At 37.4% G+C, this 15,098-nt stretch overlaps 1 protein-coding gene across 3 annotated transcripts in view; it reads left to right on the forward strand.

The window, feature by feature from the left end:
- The window catches only part of TTC29 (tetratricopeptide repeat domain 29), a 677,245-nt gene that overhangs the window by 80,049 nt on the left and 582,098 nt on the right, over positions 1-15,098 (forward strand). The gene's annotated exons all lie outside the window — the stretch shown is intronic.

Raw genomic sequence — 15,098 nt, forward strand, 5'->3', positions numbered from 1 at the left:
TTGCCCTTGCCTCCAGAGACACATCAAGTAAGAAGTTGCTGTAGCCAAGGTCAAAGAGGTTGTTGCCTGGTTTCTCCTCGAAGATTTTGATGGCTTCCTGTCTTATGTTTAAGTCTTTCATCCATTTAGAGTTTATTTTTGTGTATGGTATAAGAAAGTGGTCCAGGTTCTGCATGTCACTGTTCAGTTTTCCCAGCACTACTTGCTGTAGAGACTATCTTATTTTCATGGGATATTCTTTCCTGCTTTGTCAAAGATTAGTTGGCCACACGTTTGTCGGTCCATTTCAGTGTTCTTTATTCTGTTCCATTGATCTATGTGTCTCTTCTTGTGTCAATACCATACCGTCTTGATGATTAGAGCTTTGTAATATAGCTTTCAGTCTGGAATTGTGATGCCTCTAGCTTTGGTTTTCTTTTTCAGGATTGCTTTGGCTGTTTGGGGTCTTTTGTGGTTTCATGCAAATTTTAGGTTTGTTTGTTCTAGCTCTGTGAAGAATGCTGGTATTATTTTGGTAGGGATTGCATTGAATATGTAGATTTCTTTGTGTAGTATTGACATTAACAATATTTGTTCTTCCAATCCATGAGCATGTAATGTTTTTCCATTTTTTTTGTTTCTTCAATTTAATAAGCTTTCTATAGTTTTCAGTGTATAGATTTTTCACCTCTTTGGTTAGGTTTATTCCTAGGTATTTTATGGTTTTTGTGCAATTGTAAATGGGATTGGTTCCTTGATTTCTCTTTTCTGTTGCTTCATTTTTGGTGTATAGAAATGTGACCAATTTCTGTACATTGATTTTATATCCTGCAACTTTGCTGAATTCATGTATCAGTTCTAGCAGTTTTTTGGTGGAGTCTTTTGGGTTTTCAACCTAGAGTATCATGTCATCTGCGAAGAGTGAAAGTTTGACCTCCTCCTAGCTGATTTGGATGCCTTTTTTATTTCTTTGTGTTGTCTGATTGCTGAGGTGAGGACTTCCAACACTATGTTGAATAACAGTGGCGAGAGTGGACATCCCTGTCTTGTTCCTGACCTTAGGGGAAAAGCTCTCATTTTTTCCTCATTGAGGATGATAATAGTGGTGGGTCTTTTGTGTATGGGCTGTATGATCTTGAAGTATAATCCCTCTATCCCTGCTTTCTTGAAGGTGTTTATCAAGAAAGTATTCTTTGTTTTTTCAGATGTTTTTTCAGCATCTATTGAGGGGATCATATGGTCCTTATCCTATCTCTTGTTCATGTGATGTATCACATTTATTGATTTGTGGGTATTGATCCAGCCCTACATCCCAGGAATAAATCCCACTTGGTCATGGTGGATAACAATTTTGATGTATTGTTGGATCTGGTTTGCTAGTATCTTGCTGAGAATTTTTGCATCCATGTTCATTAGAGAAATTGGTCTGTAGTTCTCCTTTTTAGTGGGGTCTTTGTCTAGTTTCGGAATGAGGAAATTTCTTTTAAGGAGGTGCCAAGAGGATGGGGTTTTCACAGTTCCAGCTCAACTATGGGGTACAGGAGAGGCATTGTGAGGCCACATGAACATCTTGCCTGCAACTTCCTATCATAATCTTCATTCTGAGGAAATTCAGAGATTTATGGGTTTATATCCTCTTGCTCAGTTCATCTTCACCTTCATCCATAAAATTTTGTGAGTGTATAAAGAAAGGAAGGAAGAGATAGCTACCTTGGAACGTGAGGCAGACAGGTATGTTTCCTGCTCCCTCTTCCTTAGTTTCCCATGTGGTCTCCATGCTCATGCATTGGCCTATGGATTTATTGGTTGGTTTCAGTGCTGACTCATTCAGGATTTTTTAAGCCTAGAAGAAACAGCCAGTCAAAGGATTTCATTTGAAGCTAATAGTAGACCTCAGTGTGGTGCTAATTAGAGCTCAGTGTGGTGTGGAGAGTGTTGGTTCTCAGTATCTTGTTCACCTGGATGGCAGTAAATTCTAATTCTGAAAAGTTAAAGAGATTAAGCATCAACATCTTTTATGTGGTGATAGTGGAAGTGGTGGTGAATCAGACCATTTTTTTGCTTTTAGGAGTCCTGCATATAATCTATAGATCTCCTGTAGAATAGTTCAATAATAATTATTGTTATTTTACTTTATTAAGGTGTATTTGTATTTTATTTGTATTGACAGATAAAAATTGTACATATTCAAAGTGTACATCTTGATGTTTTGAGGCATGTATATATTGTGAGATGATTATCACAGTCAAGCAAATTGACATATCCATCTTCTCATATAGCTTCCTTTTTAAGTTCAATTATCGATGCAGTTTCACATGCTGAGTTCCTGCTCAGAGTGAAAAGTCTTTCCCAGCACCAAAACTTATGTCAAAGATGAAGTCTTGGCATATTCCACACCACAAGGTGCCTCATTTAAACTGCTGGAGCAAGGCATTATTTTTCCTGTTCCTGGCATGTCTCATGCTTCCCCTTTCCTGATGATTTCCACCCTGCTTCCCCCACGCTCGTGGAGTGCCTTGTTCAGATGTTTATGACTCTTCTCTACCCATAAAAGGGAAGGTCTGTGAGACACTGACTGTCAGTTCTAGGCATTGTACCAACACTAACAGATTCCCTATCTGGGCTCTTCCCAAAGAGTATGCAGTGTTCATTCAACAGACAATAAACAATAGAGAATAAGGATGATGGCCATTGGGGTTGTATAAGAAGTGCCTGTTTTCATTATTTATACTCTTTGGCACTGACTCATAGACCCTTTATTCAGACATTAGTAGAACAAAACCAAAAAAGGATTTACAGAGGAAATAGTTCTTGAAAAAACTTATGCATAAACGCCTTTCTGATAACTCCTCAAATTTGGGAAAAATAAATTATTAGAAGAATATTGGCAACTTACTGGATTGGTAGGAGATCTAAACAACCAAGATGGAGACGAATAGAAAATATAGGCCTTGTCTTATTGAGATTTTCTAACTTTCCCTTGGTGAGAGAATTTGACTGGGACAGATAGTATGTTAACTTTAGCTAGGTTCTAGCCATCCGTATTACCAGGAGATAGGGCAGGAAGCAGAGCTGCTAGGATTGGAGAGTTCTAATTAGCTGGGTAACACCCAGCCCCTGCAATATGTGTGTACTTACATTTGTCAAATATGTATTTTGTAGTTAAACAATACTTTATTTATCTACCTCTCTACCTACCTACCTATCATCTTAGACTTTTTTTTTTTTAAGAACAGTTTTAGGTTTCCAGCAAAATTGAGAGGAAGGTACAGGTATTTCCCATATATACCCTGCCCTATACATGCATATCCTCCCCCATCACTCACCAGAGGTTTTTTTTTATTTGTTTGTTTTTGTTTTTGTTTTTATTTTTTTTGTTTTTTTTATCAAATGTGAACCTATACTGACACATTATAATAACCCAAACATTCTATGAGGTTGGGCCAATTTATAATGACATATATCTATCATTGTAATACCATATAGAGTATTTTCACTGCCATAAAAATTCTCTTTGCTGTGCCTATGCATCTCTTCTCCCTGCTATCTGGGGCAACCACTGAACTTTTTATTATCTCCATTGTTTACCATTTCTAGAATGTCATATGGGTGGAATCCTACATTATGGGGCCTTTTCAGACTGGCTACTTTTACTTAGTAATTTGTGCTTAAGTATTCCTCTGTGTCTTTTTATAGCTTGATAGCTCACTTCTTATTAGCGCTGTGGTAGTATTCCATAGTCTGGATGTACCACAGTTTGTCCATTCACCTGCTGAAGGACATCTTTGTTACTTCTAAATTTTGACAATTATGAATATATCTGCCATAAACATCCATGTGTAGGTTTTATGTGGACATAAGGTCAAATATCATCTTAATCAGTCATGGTAGTACCTGTTCAATGGAATATGCCTAAACTTAGATCCTTAGCACTCATTATTTTCCTTGACATAAGGTTAATCTGTTACCAAACTACCAAACCAAAGCAGCCAGAGCAGTGGTTCACAAAGTGTGGTCTCCAGACTCAACATGAACCTCATTGAGAACATGTTAGCAATATGAATTCTATTTTTTATTCCAGACCTGGTGAATCAAAAATTCAAGGTGAGACCCAGGAATTAATGTTTAAATAAACACTCTAGATGAGTCTGATACGTGCAAAATTTAATGTGCATATGAATCATCTGGGGATGTTTTTAAAATGTATATTCCTATTTAGTAGTTCTGGGGTAAACCTGAGAATCTGAATTTCTAACAAGATTCTAGGGGATCCTATTACCGCTGGTGCAGGACTGAACTTTGAGTAGCAAACTCAGAGAGATTCAGGGAGCAAAGTTTTTATTACTACTTCAAACTGCTGAAATTCTGTAGACAAAAGACCTATGAAAACCAGAAAGCTCTGTAGGAAAAAAAAATATTGTCATTGCTGTTAGGTGATAATGATTTTCCTAAATTTTCAGAAAGTTGTGTATTTTGGGGGTGGGGGCAGTGTAATCTTCAAGTGGCAGGTCTGAGAACAGGATTGATTACAAAATTTGTGTAGGAAGTCACCTTTACTTCAAGTGTATAAATGCCTCGTCATGTCTTAATCTCAACATGCCACAGCATGTAACAAGAGTGGAATCTGTATCTCCAGCTGTCCTTTATTTTCTGTTGTTCGTGACATAAATATTGTTCCACATCATTTAAAATGATAATCCAAAGCTTAATATTATTGAAGTTTCCAAACCGCGACCTAAAAGAAGGGAGAGCCTTCCCAGATGGTTCAAGTTGCTGATTATAACTTCTTAGGTCTTTCTTGTCCCAGATTGATCATATCTCATGTTTTTAGTCTCTGGCTATTTGGTGAATAATTGTGAAAGCTTTTGAGAATCTGGTCCAGTTTCCAGCAGTTTGCTATTAGAGCCATTAAAATCTGATTGCTTGACAGATTCTACTTAATGGAAGTGGGGAGAGACTAACTGGGTTTATGAAACTTCCTAGGTTAGGGTTCTCTTGGACAGTGTTGGCCATCGTGTTTTCATGTCCAGTTTATTGCTTTCATTATCAGATGACTGTAGTCTTTGAGATTTTGCTTCAAAAAGGTTACAGATGGTTTCATTTCACATAATGAATTCAAAAACATTTAAGAAGACCTCCTCCCACACCAACATCTCCTAAGAGATTTGATCAAAATAAAGGTATATGAAAAAAATCTGTCTTTACAACTGAAATTATCTGCAGAGTAATTTCTATATGAAAAAAATCTGTCTTTACAACTGAAATTATCTGCAGAGTAATTTCTATCAGAATTCTTTGAAGAAGCCAGATAACCATGAGAATAAAGATAAACTGGAAAACAGTTTATTTAGTCTTTGAAAAATACTCATAAGCTTTAGTAAGAAAGGAAATTAAATAATCTGTGACTAAGCGGTTCTTACTCCTCATGAAGTCTTTGTTTTCTGTCAAGAAATGAAAGGCACAGATATACAGCATTTTCCTGAAGCAAGAAATATTGACAGTGTGACATCCTAGAAATCACCATGTCTAAATTAACATTTTTATAAAATAATCTGGATGGTCTGTTATATGTAGTTAAATGTCAAGTGATGAATAAACTAATGATATGGGGGGTATGTTAGTGCCTGTTTCAGGCTTGAACTTACGGTGTAGTTGCATCTTGGTTGAATTCTAAATATCAGGATCTAATTTCTCAGTTTGTAGGCTTAGAACCTAGATTACCTTTTCATTGAGAGGCCTTCCAGAAAACTGGCTTTCTTAACTTGAAAGAGGCTGATTGAAGGTAATAGAGTATGGTTTTTGTAAATACTTTTTTTCCTCTTGACAAAATTTTATAGAGGTTTGTTGTAGGGAACTTAGAACATTTGAGAAGATTCAAATTGAAAAATAATCTCCTTCACTCCAACCCCACCCCATGTTAACATTATGGGTTTCAATCTTTTACTTTATACATATATAGTAAATTTTACTAAACATTCATGAAAAGCTTCATACATTTAAGTCTGTTTTCCGATTCAATATATACACTAAAATTACATCAGTAGAATTTTTTTTTTTATAATTACCCTCCGTAAAGCTATAACAATGTCCATTATTTCCAGCTAGGTATGAGGGTACCTCTTTTCCTACATTTTTTTCATTGCAGGATATCATCAATTTAAAAAAAAATGGAGGCTTTATAGGAGAAAAATGGTATTGCACTATAATTGCTATTTACTTGACCTCTGATTAGGTTGAATTTTAATCAGCCGTTTATTGGACATTTGAATTCATTTGACCATGTCTTATGCTTATACCTCTAGTGGATAGCATAGTACCTGGAACTTAGTAGCTACAAAGTTAGATTAGTAGCTACTAATCTAATTCTGTCTTTATTGCTATATTACTACTCTGACAAGAAGACTACTTACTCAGTTGGGAAGGTCTATTAATTTACTAAGGAGATCAAATTATCATTTGGAAAGGACTCAATATAGTTGTGCGTGAGGTGCAAGCAGAGGTTGAGAGAGGGGGAGGAGATGAGGTTAAGGCTAATACTTAAGCAAAGAGGAGAATTCAGCCAGGCAAAAGAGAAGTTGAAGGAATGAGGGAAAGTGTTTCGGTAAGAAGAAATTCCAAGTATAAGGTCCTAATAGTAATAGAGAGTAGAGACTAGCTGAAGTGTATGGTTTGGGGTAGATGGGGATAGAGAGAATTTCAGCTGCACAGGGAAACAGAAACCAAATTATAATAGGTTTTTTTTTTTTACTAAGGAGCTTGAACTTTATCTAGAGGACAACTTGGTAATAAGTATTAAAAGAAAACTGTGTGTTGCCTCAATTCAGGAATTCCACAATGAAGAATATATTATGAAGAAATAGAGATATAAATAATCATTGAATCATTAATTAGGACAGGGAAATACTACATGCAACTTAAATGTCCAATTGTAGAAGATAAGTGAAATAAATTATGTTCATTCTGTGAATTTTTATTGGTTATAAAATACATTTTGGAAGAATGTAATGGAAAAAAGTTTTTGTTTCCCCACATGCTCTTAAGGTAGTACATTATACGCAAAATACGATCCCAAAATTAAAAAAAAAAAAACAACTATGTGGAATAGTTGGTAATTTAATATGTCATTTCTGAATGGTACAAAGAAATATAGCTTCTTCATTTTCTCTCAACTACTCTTAACTAATTTCATATTGCTCCTGGCCCCTTCATCTAGTTAGGCTCAGTGTAGCAGTGTGCATGTGTCTTACTTGATTGGCCTATTAAGTGTGATTTATTTTCTTCAGGTTAAAAAGAGGCTTTAAAAAAAACATTTATTGTTTATTTATTTATTTTTTGAGAGACAGAAGGAGCACATGTGAGTAGGGGATGGGTAGAGAAAGAAGGAGAGAGAGAGAATCCCAAGCAGGCTCCACACCGTCAGCATAGAGCCCAGTGGGGGGCTCAGTCTCTTGAACCAAGAGGTCATGACCTGAGCTGAAATCAAGAGTGGGACACTCAACTGTTCAACCGACTGAGCTACCCAGGTGCTTCAGAGAGGTTTTTTATTTTAAAGATAGTCTTATCTGTGCAAATCTTTAACTTGCCACAGTTCTTGCCCTTCCCCCTTCTCCTCAATGTATCTGGCTTCTAGGTGTATCTCCACAGATAAGACTTTTTTGGCTAGAGAGAGTAGGCTTGGGTGTGTTTGCAGGGGTCTCTGGGTGGTCCTTTCAGTCACTTTTACCCTATTGTTGAGTGATGTTATGCCACTTTTCTTTGGCATTGGCTTCTTCTGATGAACCTGTTGCTGGTGTAATTGGTCCTGTCTGGTCACCAGGCCTGTGACCTGTCTGTTACTGTTGGTCATAAACTGTCCTTTGCCTCTGTTTTGAAGTCCTGGCCCTTGGAAATATCTATTTCCTGATTCTGGGTCTTTTCTGTGGCACCGGTCTTCCACCTTGGGTAGGAGTGTTAAAGAATATCTGCATTTCCTTCATACCAAATACAACAACAAAGAGATTTATCTATCCACTTCCCTCTGATGGTGCTGCACTACTGCTGTTGCACCATATTGGATGTGGTCCTAGGCTGAAGGCAGGACTTCTGAGAGAGTTTGCAGCCTCCCCTAGACAACACCTGGAAGAGTAGGCAGTAGCTTTGATGTTGTTACTCTTTGGTATTTATTTGAGTGTCTCTGTAGTTCATTTCCCATATCCCATGGAGGTTTGGAATTTGACCTCCTTGCTCTATTCCTTTCATGACTTCCTCTTTCTTCCAGAAGAAGAAGTATTTTCTTTTTCTTTTATTTTCCTTTCCAGTCTGGCTGAGAATTTCTCTGCATAATGTTATTTTTCAGGATGTTATGATGAGAAGCATGCAGAGAATCACGATTATTTATTTTATGTCTTTAGCTGCAAACTTTCGTGCAGGGGGCTCTTTTAAATACGTCACAAATATTACTTCATTTAGCCCTGATTGCAATTCCATGAGACAGATACTGTCATTAAGCCCATTTTACTACTGAACTGAGAGGCCCAGAGAAGTGCTGTAACCAGTCCATGTTTACATAGCTTATAAGTGGTAGACAGTGTTGGAACTAAGGCACTCTGGGCTTGAGAGCCTATACAACATCTACATCATGTTGCCTCACATTTGAAACAGTTTCATTTTAAGCTTCCTCATGTATAAAACTTCAAAAGTGACTATTTGCAAGATTATTCTCATCTATAGGTATAAACACAGAGGAAAAAAAAGACTGGAAGGATATAAATTAAAGATTTTAACAGCAGTTATCATTGAATATTGGGATTATTATAGCACAGGTGATTTTAATTTTACTTCTTGGTACTTCTGTAAATTTGTTGCAGTATGGATGACTTCCTGTATGTTCAGTAAAATAATACATTTATTAATAAAATTGAGATTATTTGTAAACATATTTATGCTGAAAAGACTAGGTTGATAAAAGGACTCTTTTTTTTTCATAACTCATTCAATACTTACTGGAGGAATGTACTAGGGATTACACTATGACTAAGGTTGTGGAGGTGAAGAAAACATTGCACCTACTCTGAAAGATATTATTTATGGTGAGGATTGAGAGAGAACGATAGGGAAAAATCTGTTGTAAGATGGCCGACAGGACTGATAGGGGAATCGCAGTCCCTGCCCGAATACTCCCCTTCTGGGTTCTTCTTCCCACCCTGCTTGCTGCTGGCACCAAATTACTACTAATGAGGAATGTGAAGTAACAGACTATAAGTTGTCCCCTCTGCTTATGACTGGGACTCAGACCTCTGGAGAATGATCTCCTCTGAGCCCACCGGTGTAAAATAAACCTGCCTTCCAAGATCTCCCAGTGCTGCTTGGTTCTTCTGCCGGGTGATCCAGACCAGTTTCTGTAACAATAAATGGACAGTTATGATACAGCATTCTAAGAACTACTACAAGCTTGAGCACAAAGTAGGAAATGTATATGAGACACAACCCAGTTTTGAGGAATTGGTGAATGTTGAAATCTGAGAGTGGAGGAATGTGGGGAGGGGAAAGGAAAGTGCATCTAGCTAGAAATACCAGCAAGTGCCGAGGTCCTGAGATACATATATGTGTATATACATATATATATATGTGTATACACACACACACACACACACACACTCAAGGAATTGAATGCTACTGTTTGGCTAAAAATCAAATAAATTATTTGGAGTGGTCAGAGAAAAAACAGGAAAGCAAGTTTAATTGTAAGAATGTAACTGGTGATTTTGGCAAGAATGAATTCAGTAGAATTTGAAGGCAAATGAAACTTTGAAACATGATGTTATAGAGGAGGGAGTTTATCCATTTTAAAGGAGGATTTTGAGGGAAGGCCATGTGGCAATTCAACAGTTTTTGAATCGGTATGAGTATTCTCACAAAACAGATGTAGAAACTAAGATAATAAGACCAAAATCCCACAGGCAACATGTTCAACTAGATGACCAGAGAGCCCCAAACTCCAAAATATGGCAAAACATGGCTATGCTTAAAAGTGCAGAAGGAAACTGAGAGCTAGGAACTTTTGAAATCAATAACAAATGCTCACCCTTGAAAGAAAGGGGCTCCCCTCACAAGTGGGAGGGAACTCAGGCAATCTGGGAAAACCAGCTCAAACTGGGAGTTTGGACTTTGTAAGTCCCAATGTGTGTGTGAGTTCAGGGAGACACAAAAACTTGACATTGCTGTCAGCCTGTGAAGGCTTGAAACCTGCCAAATTTCCTTTCCAGAACAAAACCCTGTTGAAAAGGTGCTGTAGGAAGTAGAATCAAACTGACACTAAAGACAAAGGAAAAAAGATTCTGATGTGTGATCAAACTGATACTAAAGACAAAGAAAAAGACTCCGATGAGAGTAGGAAGAGAGAAAGGAAAGCAGATTTCAGAAAGAACTGTGGACATATGTCGAATTATCAGTCTTAATGATAGAACTGTGGGCCCTGTAACCACAAAACTGAGAAAGCTTTTTTGGTTCACCCTACTCCCCTAATGAGGGGGCTCCCCCTGGGAGCTCAGGAATACTTATTGTGCTTAAACACGAACAACACAAATGACTGTGGTTAAGTCCTACACAAACTACTGTAAGAGAAAAAAAAGAGAATAATGAGTAGAGTAGTATTCCCAAGGACATTGTAGATAAAAACCGTATCTCTAATATTTAAAATAAAGTTAAAATAAAGTTCTACTTCTGGACGTGCTTTTCCATATTCCTCCTGGTAAGTACAGCTAAAAATCTTGGACCTTATGTATAAAATAAACATTAAAAGCCACTGAAAGATGGAGAGCAAAAGGCAGACTTACTTGGGAACTTGGGAATTGAGAATTGGATCTGAAAAGCCAGCAACCTAGAAATGCTACTGAATGCAGACAGAGTCCCATAAAAGCAGTATCTTTCTATCCAAAATTCCAGGAAAGGGGTCGTCTAGGAAATCAGACGACTTTTAGACATTAACTGCTCTCTATTCCAGTCCAACACCATACAAAAACTATGGTTCCCTGCTGCCCACACCAGCAAAGGTGGAATGGGGGGAGCTTAGAGTTTCATCTTGACAAGGCTAGAACAAGGTAGCCCATCAATCCCACCGGAGTGGTGTCAGAGAAGTAGGGACTTTTATCCTGTCAGACTTATGATAAAGCCCCGTGGTGTCAGTGGAGACCGCACAGAGTGCTGGAGCTCCCACCCTAGCAGCTGGTGATGAGGAGACTCTCCCCACTGCAGGTGTCAGTTGAGGCTAAGTGGAAACTTAGACTTCTGCCTCCACCTGGCAGAAATGCAGCAGTGCCAACTTTCCCTTGACCTTCCTGAGAAGTTTTAGAGGAAAAAAATTACCTAAAACAGAAGATTTAATAAAATACAGTTCTAGGGGCACCTGGGGGCTCAGTTGGTTAAGTGTCCGTCTGACTTGGATCATGATCTCACGGGTGTGGTTTGAGCCCTGCATGGGCTCTGTGTTGACAGCTTGGAGCCTGGAGCCTGCTTCAGATTCTGTGTCTTCCTCTCTCTCTTTGCTCCTTCCCTGCTTGCACTTTGGCTCTGTCTCTCTCAAAAAATAAATAGATAAATAAAAATATATATACACAAAGTTTTACAACACAATAGGAAAATGTTTAAGTTCTTAATTCACAATCACCCATCATACCAAGAACTAGAAAGTTCTCAAACTGAATGAAAAAGACAATCAATAGATGTCAACACCGAGATGACAGAACGTTAGATTATCTGACAAAGATTTTAAAGCAGCTACAATAAAAATGCTAAAACAAGCAATTATGAACATTCTTGAAACCAATGAAGAAGTGAAAAGCCTCAGTAAAGAGCTAGAATGTCTCAGCAAAGAAATATAAGATATAAAGGAGAATCAAAGGGAAATTTAGAACTGAAAAATACAATAACCAAAATAAAAAGTTCAGTGGATGGATTCAACAGCAGAATGGATGGGACAGAGGAAAGAATCAGTAAACTAGAAGAAAAAGAGAAATGGCCCAGTGTAAACAACAGAGAAAAAGGAAACTTAATTTTTCCCAGCTTTATTGAGATATGATTGACAATTAAAAATTGAATATATTTAAGGTGTGCAGTGTAGTGTGGTGTTTTGATATAAGTACGTCGTGTAATTATTACCACAATAGGTTGATTAACATATTTATCATCTTACATAGTTAACTGTGTGTGTGTGTGGGGGGGGTAAGAACAAGTAAGATGTACTCTCAGTAAATTTCAAGTGTAGAATACATTATTATTAGCTGTACTGCCATGATGTACGTTGGATTTCTAGAACTTATTTCTCTTATAACCGAAAGGTTATATCCTTTGACCAACATCTCTTTCCCTCTCTTGCCCCCAGCCCCTGGCAACCACTATTCAACTGTTCTCTAAGTTTGACTTTTAAAACTTCCACATAAGTGATACCATGCAATATTTATTTTTCTGTGTTTGGCTTATTTCACTTGGTAATACCCTCTAAATTCATCCACATTGTTGTAAATTGCAGAATTTCCTTGTTTTTTGAGGGTGAATAACGTTCAGTGTGTGTGTGTGTGTGTGTGTGTGTGTGTGTGTGTGTGTACCATGAATTCTTTATCCATTTATTCATTGATGGGTATTTAGTTTGTTTCTATATATTAGCTATCATGAATAATGTTGCAATGAGCATGGAGGTAGAAATATCTCCTTGAGATCCTGTTTTCATTTTTGATTTTTTTAATTACAAATTTGTTTTAATGTGTATTTAGTTTTTAGAGAGAGAGAGACAGAGCCTGAGCAGGGGAGGGGCAGAGAGAGAGAGAGTGAGACACAGAATCAGAAGCATGCTCCAGGCTCTGAGTTGTCAGCACAGAGCCCGATGCGGGGCTTGAACTCACGAATGATGAGATCATGACCTGAGCTGAAGTCAGACGCTCAACCAGCTGAGCCACCCAGGCTATTGTTGCCTTTGCTTTTGGTGTCATTTTTAAGAAATCACTGCCAAGACCAATGTCAAAGAGCTTATTCCCTGTTTTCTTTATCCTGCTTGATCAAGTTACTGTTGAAGCTCTTTGCTATGGTCTGGGTGTTTGTCACCCACCCCCCATTCATATGTTGAAATCTTAGTGCCCAATGTAATGATATTATGAGGTAGGATCTTAAAAAGGTAACTAGTAGGCCATGAGGGTGAAACCATTATGGATGGAATTAATGCCCTTATAAAAGAGGGTCCAGAGAGCTACCTTGCCCCTTCCACCACGTGAGGACACAGCGAGAAGTCAGCAGTCTGGAAGAAGGCCTTCTCTAGAACCAACTATGTTGGCACTATAATCTTGGACTTTCAGCCTCCAGATATGTGAGAAATAAATTACTGTTATTAATAAGCTATCCAGTCTATAATGTTTTGTTATAGTTGTCCAAACAGAATAAGACATTCTATATCACATTTTTCATTTTGTTCTTCAGCTTCATAATTTTTGTTTGGTTTATTTTTATGATTTCTTATTTATTTCTTTGTTGAATGTCTCATCTTGTTCATGTCTTATGTTCTTGAGTTTGTTGAGTTGTCTGTGTTCTCTTAAATCTTACTGAGTTCCTTATGATAATTATCTGGAAATTCTTTTTCAAGTAACTTGTAGATCTCCATTTCTTTGGAATAAGTTACTGGAAAATTATTGTGTCTCTTTGGTGGTATCATATTTCCTTGGCGGTATCATATTTCCTTGCTTTTCCATGTTTCTGGTGACCTTGTGTTAATATATGATTTGAGGGTACAGTCACCTCTCCCAGCCTTTTTGGAATGGCTTTGGTGGGAAAAACTAGGAGTTGCTGCAGGCATGCTGTCCAGATAGAGTGTAGAGTCTCTGGTTCAATTGTGAGAGGTGAAGTCTCCATGTAGCTCTGACAGTTGAGAATGACAGAGGTTCAAAACTGAAGAGGTCCTTGATGGTCAATGTACATGTCTTCAGCAGTAGTTGTGGCTAGGACTGAAGGGGTCCTTGGTGGCAAAGTCACCAACAGGTTCTTCCTGTTCCCCTCCCCCTCCCCATGGGAGGAAGTTCTAACCAAGGAGATTCCTCTTGGCATTGGATCCTGCACAGAAGGTACACTTTATTTTTTATTTTTATTATTTTAAGTAGGCTTCACCCCAGCATGGAGCCCAGCATGGGGCCTGAACTCATGACCCTGAGATTAAGACCTGAGCTGAGATCAAGAGTCAGATGCTTAACTGACTGAGCCACCCAGGTGCCCCCAGAAAGTGCACTTTAAAAAACGGACTAGGAAAAAAATAAAACACAAAAAAGACCAGAGCCTTAGGGACCTGTGTGACTAAAAGAAAAGATTTCTGTCACCAGAGTTCCAGAAGGAAAGGAGAAAGAGGGTGGAGTTAAAAAAATATTCAAAGACTAATGGATAATAATAATAATAATAATAATAATAATAATAATAATAGCTGAAGTCTTCCCAAATTTGTTCAGTGGCATAAATCTACAGATTCGAGAAGCTGAATGATCCCAAACAGGATAAACCTAAACAAATCTATGGCAAGTTACATCATATTAAAATTCTGAATACTAAAAAGAAAGCAGTTTGAAGCACCAGAGAAAAATTTCAAACGATTCTGGATTTTGACTCGAAACAATGAATTCCAAAAGTAAGTAATATGGATTCCATATTATCAGATGCTGAAAGAAAGAACTGCCAACCCAGAATTCTTTTTTTCAGGAATGAAGGGGAAATCAAGACATTCTCAGATGAAGGAAAACTAAGAATTTGTCATCAGCAGAACTATCTTAAAATGGAAGTTCTCTGAACAGAAACAATATAATAAAAGAATGAACCTTAGAAAGTCAGGAAGTAAGAACACAGTTAAAATATGAGTAAATAAAATAGACTTTCCTTCTGTTGTTAAATTTTCTAAATTATGTATGGTGGTTAAAACAAAAATTATGACACCCATGTGGTTCTAAATGAATGTAGAAGAATTACTTAGGATAATTATTTTGTAAATGGAGAAGAGTAAAGGGACATAATGGAAGGTAAAGCATCTATACTTCAGACAAAGAAGTGATGATATCCACGGATTGTAATTTTATGTATTATAAATATGTATATAAAATAACATACATGCATACATAATT

The sequence above is a fragment of the Felis catus genome, chromosome B1, assembly GCF_018350175.1.
Source record: "Felis catus isolate Fca126 chromosome B1, F.catus_Fca126_mat1.0, whole genome shotgun sequence".
NCBI lineage: Eukaryota > Metazoa > Chordata > Mammalia > Carnivora > Felidae > Felis > Felis catus.